Source organism: Corvus brachyrhynchos, unplaced genomic scaffold, assembly GCF_000691975.1.
Source record: "Corvus brachyrhynchos isolate BGI_N302 unplaced genomic scaffold, ASM69197v1 scaffold21, whole genome shotgun sequence".
In the NCBI taxonomy this organism is placed as follows: domain Eukaryota; kingdom Metazoa; phylum Chordata; class Aves; order Passeriformes; family Corvidae; genus Corvus; species Corvus brachyrhynchos.
The window spans coordinates 7,144,950-7,150,812 of NW_008236924.1; positions in this window are offsets into that span (position 1 = coordinate 7,144,950).

Consider the following 5,863-nt stretch of genomic DNA (forward strand, 5'->3'; position numbering starts at 1 on the left):
CCCCCCAGTGCACCCCCGTGACAGCAGCACTGTGTCAGCTGTCACCACCTCAGCAGGCTGGAACTGGGTTAGATTAAATCTGGTGGACCAGATTTTGGTCACCTTACAAACAACAACAACCCCCCCTTTCCCTCACAGCCCTCCCACACACACATCTGCCATGCTGAAACTGGAAAATTAAATCACTTTTCCACTCCACTGGCAGGAGCCAGCCCATAACTCATGAGAACAACCGTGGTTTAAACAAATTAACCCCTTCAGCAGAGCAGCTGAGGGCAGAGGGAGGGGCGCCGGGGGCTTGCTCAGCTGGGTCTGTCCTGCTCTGGGGACAGCAGAGGGGAGGGATGGCTGGACTGGCACAATGGGAGAAACAGCAAAGCAAAGCAGAGCAGGCACTTCCATGAGGACAAGGTGACAGAGAGACCTCCCCAGCTGGACCGATGGTGCTCCAGGAGGTGCTGGGTCAGAGCTGGGAGGGGACAGGCAGAGCCTTCCACTCAAGAGAAAAGAGCTTAAGCTCCCCGTTTGTGGGATAGTTAGTGGCAAAGAGATTAAAGGTCTTTCAGGGAACTGCAAACATTAATTCCTCTCCATGCTCAAGTGCTGCTTTCTCCGCCATTCAGAAATCTCGGGCTGCGAACAGGCTGACTCCGCCTGGGATCCAATCCGGGTGCCAGTGAGGCCCAGGGACCGGGGCTCGGAATGTCCTGTCCCGTGCAAGAGGGGACCTTTTTCCTTCTGGAGAAGCTCCCTCATGCAGCCCCCCTGTCACTGCGGGGTTAAACTGGCACGGAAGCGCATTTCCAGAGGGATAAGGTGCCCTCAGCTAGCAGAGCTATTCCGGTATTGAAGTGCACCCCTGTGCAGCTCTCTCTGAGCATCCTCCTGCAGGAATCGGCTCTTCCTCAGGCCACCTCTTTCCAGCCTCAACTCTACCGTAACTTCAGGGGTTTTTACTGAAGTGTAACGATTTGGATAAAGGATGGAGGCAGAGCCCAGAGGAAGGTGTGAAGGATGTGAGTGGTACCTGGTGCCCGGAGCAGCAGTGTGGCTGTGAGCAGGCCCCAGGGTGTGAGTGGGATCGATTCCTGCCCCTCACAGATCCACGACAATCCGTGCATTATTCAGCAGAGCCTCGGCTGCCTTTCCATTTAATCTATGTGAAAATTGGATTTATGGCACAGGAGTAAGAGCTATCTGAACATGGCCCATAAAACTGGAAGAATCATATTTTTCTCTTCAGCAAGCAACTTTTAACAGCTCTGCTGGGTGCTTATTTGCAGTCACCAGGCAAAAATTTTCTCTCTGCTGTTTACGACCCTTTTACTCATTCCTGAGGCAGAGGGGGGTGGTTTGGAGCGTGGTGCCAGCGATGCTCCAGTTCCTGGGTGTTATTTGCTCCGGGGACTCTTTGATATGTAGTCCTGGCTGCACTAATGTCCCCATTAGTCCTGATTGCCTCGGCGGGGGGCGGCGGTGGAAACGACTTCGGTAACAAAGTGCCTCGGCAGATCCTTCTTCAGCCTTTGATATTCCCTTTGTAACATTTCCCTCATCTTTCTCAAGATATCGGTTTGACTTTGAAGCGATTTCCATTTCTGTGGTTGTCATTACTTTGTGTTTCTGCTGGATTGTCGGATGTTTCCTGCGGGGAGCGAGGGGCCGCCGAAGAGGCTCCCTCTGTGTCCGGTCCCTTGAGCGCTGGAGCACGATTGGAAAGGCGGGGAAAGGCAGGAGTGACCCCTCACAGGCTGCGAGGGGCCGCTCAAAGCTGCTGCAAGGAAAAACTAAGAGCAAAAATATATATGCGGGAGTATATATATAGATACATACATATATACACACATATATATACATATATACACACACATACATATATATACATATATATATAAGTAAAATCACAGTGAGAGACGGGCTGGGGACTAAAGGGGTTCAACACTCATAAAGCATGGAGGGAGGTCAATAAAAAAAGGTTTTTAAAAAATTAAATTAAAATTGGATACTGGCCTATTCAATATTCATCCGTCCAGGTGTTTATTCACACATTTTGGAAGGCTGAGCTGAAATGAATGGAGATTTCCTGGTGACATTTCTTACAATTCCTGTTTGTGGGTAGGCTGAAACAACGAAGAGATTTGGTTGGTTGGTTGTTTCTCTGTGAAACAATGTAGAAAGTGGAATGGCAAAGTGAAAATGAGGAGCAAAAGGTTCTTCGGAGGGCTCTGCCCCCCCGGAGGGAAAAAAGTTTCATCCCCTGCCGCAACCTCTGCTTCACCAGCACATCACAGCTGCTGCCTCCTCCGTCCTGGGCAGCCACGGGAAGCGCATTTAAAGCACCCAGCAAGGAGAGAAAACCTTCCCGAGCGGTTCTCTGACCTGGGACGGTCACTGTGCGAGCCAGGTGTCCCCGGGCTGTCCTGTGCAGGGCAAGGAGCTGCTCTTCACTGAGCCCTGTGGGTCGCTCCTAACTCGGGTATTCCATTATTCCATTCTAGGATAACCTGGGAGAATTCGGAGATGATCGAAAGGGCCGTAACGAGGCTCCTGCTGCTCCTCACCCCAGAGAAACCAGAGCTCCCTGCACATCCCAGCTGCCAGCCAAGGGTCGCCCAGGCCGGGTTTGCCCTTCCCAGCTCTGTTTCACTGCCGGCACTGCTCTGTAACACGGAGCCAAGCGCGGCTTTGTGGTGCTTACCTGCTCCTGCGCTTCAAAGGCCAAGGCGCTGCTCCCCAGCACGCTCATCCCTCCCAGAGAAAAAGAGAGCAGGGCTGGAAAAGAAATGAGCACAAAGGGAAGCGCAGCAGCAGCAACCTGCAAACACCTGCAAACCCCACGGAGCACAGCGCCGAGCACGGGGTCACCCCCACCTTTGGTTCACAGTGACCCAAGGGCTGCTCAGCCCTGAGCCCGTGTGGCTCCACCAAATCACCTCCAAAATCCCCCTCTCCATCTCCAGCACCTGCTGGGATCCCTCCTGGAGCCCTGAGGGGCTGGGACGGGATGGGACGGGACGGGACAGGACGGGACGGGATGGGATGGGATGGGATGGGGAGCACATGTTGCTGCAAGCTCAGCCCGTGGGGAGGTCCAGGGGGAGGAAAGGCTGTTCCTGCCTGGAGCTCCCGGGCTGTGGAGCCGCTGTTTTTGTGCTTTGACAGGATGCAGATAAGAAGGGCATCGAATCTGAATGTTATGCTAATAAGAACATCTGTGTACTTAAATCAGCACTGAGCAGCTGGTACATTTAAAACAGCCCCCAGCATGTCTAAACACTCTGTAAATACAGAGTTAATATCTCCTGAGATCAATTTATCATTAATAAGTTATAAAACCAGGATTTGATGCACACTGAAATAAAAATAGCCTATTCTTTCCTGCCATTTTTTCTGACCCCAGTGCTGGGGTGTGTGAGGAACAGACTGAGCTGCACAGGCTGAGGGCTCGGGGCTGGCCCTGGCCACTGCAGAGCTGCACTGGTCACCAGGCTCGACGGGGCTTGGAGCAGCCTGGTCTGGTGGAAGGTGTCCCTGCCCAGGGCAGGGGTGGCACAAGATGAGCTTTAAGGTCCCTTCCAGCCCAAACCAGTCTGGGATTTGATTCTATGCAGACACCTCTAAAATTGTCCAACATTGGCCTTTCCTCAGCCTGCCCAGTGTTCCTAAATAGGCTACGGACCTATGCTAAGGACCTGCATGTCCCCCAAAAGACTCCTGAGAGCATCTGAACTTAGTTTGAGCACTTTAGAACACCACCTACTAAGCTGTGAAAATTAGAGCTGGTGGCTCTAATGCCTTTTCCTCTGTTGTGAGCAGGGATTTGACATATATATTCTGTACTTCTCTTTTTAAGCCTCCTGGATCCACAGACAGAGCCTGCCTCATTAAAAGTGTATTTTATGCATCCTGTAAGCTCAGGGGATCTGTGTAATTCCAGGTAGCAGCCAGGGTGTGCAGGTGGCATTTTGATCGATGCTGTGTGCAGCTGTAAAACCAAGATACTCCTCTGCACACTTGGAGGGGTTGTTTCTTCCTTCCTGCTCCTCTCTTCCTGGAACACTTTTATCTCACTCCAGTAAGTGCCAGCAACCCTCACAAACCGAAGTCCATGAGTGAACTTTATCAGCCCCGTTTCCCCGCACAGCTCCCGGCTTCCGCGGGGATCCCGTCTGCAGAGATGAGCACTCCTGTCGCAGCCAGGGGTACTCACGGGTGTCCTCATCCCACGGGGCTTGGGGCACAGGAGACATGTCTGGGAAAGGCTCCCCGGAGAGGGGATTGTGTTTTATTTATTGTGTTTTTTCACAGTCCTCAGCCGTGATGTGCTCCAAGAGGCAAACGCACACCGAATTTGTCATTTTGTCTGGCTTCACCCTGCCTGCAGCAGGGGATCTGACACCCAGGGTACACCAAAGCCCAGGTCATTAAGTTGGATTCTGATCTAAAGCAGTCTCAGGTAAGAAACTTCAGACCAAGACTGAAGATACCCAGAGCCCCCAGATCAGGTGCAGCAAAATGCCAGCTCTGCCCTCCTGCCACTGCCTGGAGCAGCTGTGAGTGCTGAAACGCTGTCCAGGAGGGACAAAAGGTCTTTATCACTATAAACCCAATATCTCTTGGGAAGGGAGAGTTTTCCACTCCCCTGCACATCTCCTCTGCCAGAGCAGAACCGGGATTCCAGGGGTTCTGTGTTAACACCTTTCCCTCATTAATGCAGGTGCCTGTTGGACCTGCTGGGAAGGAGACACCAGGAGCTCTGGCCCTGCTCCCTTGGGGCTGAGCCCCCCAGGTACAGCCCCACTGCTCTGGACAGAGCAGGGATTCTCCAGCAAACTGTGAGGGAAGGGTGGGAAATCAGCCTTTCCCAGCAAGCTGGGAGGGTGTAAACAAGCATGAGCACGGCACTTATTTTTTCCAAGCAGTATGAATAGCAAAATGAATGACATTTTCCTGGCCAGAAGCAAGCAACATTTCTTGATGTATTGGGATGCCATAAGCTGAAAATTTGTTGTATAGTAAAGTGCATTTAACATTTACTCTCTCTCCTGCTCTATCACTGCTGAACTGTCAATAACTCCCCCTCTTCACACACTATTTCTGCTGGGGATTTGAAAGTTTCTGCAACATTAGGAGAGATTTTACCTTGACAGCAGATGGGAAGGAGTCCAAACCCCCCAAATAGTAACCTTGTCCTTATCCCTTCTGTCCATGGGATATTTCTGGACTGCCTGGCAGCAGTGTCTGGCTGAACTGGTTTCCACACTTCTGGAGCAGGTCCAGGCTGGCCAAGAGCAAGGGATGGCAGGTGCTGTGACTGAGGCACCGTCTGTCCTGGGAGGAAAAGGGTTAATCCAAAATCACACCCTGGCCCTCACAGCAGTTCTGCCTGACTGAAAGTCTTGACCCAAGTAATAATGAAAATCCACTAAAATTATTTCTAATTCTTCTGAAGTATAAAAACAATTGCAGTATGTAAAATCATAAAGCTTTTGGTAAAATAAACCAAAGAAAGGGGAGCTTAACTTTCTGGTGAGAAAACCATCATTTTAGCTAAGCTTAGTGCAGTTTTTCAAAATACTTTAAGTACTTACTGGAGTGCTGACCACGAGAAAATGATTTGGTGCTGAATTCCTGGCCATTTGGTCATTTCTGGCCCTTCCCAGCAGCTGGCCATGGCTCCAGACACCACTGTGAGCCACCAGTCCACAGCCACCCAGAGGGCCAAACCCTGGGGCAAGGAACTCGTAGAGGAAACCAACCCATTACACCTGTCAATTACAGGGGGCACCAGCCCTTTTTATTGAATCTGCTCCAGGAAAAACCAGGCAGGATGGATCCCATCCCTGTGCCCGAGCAGAGAGCG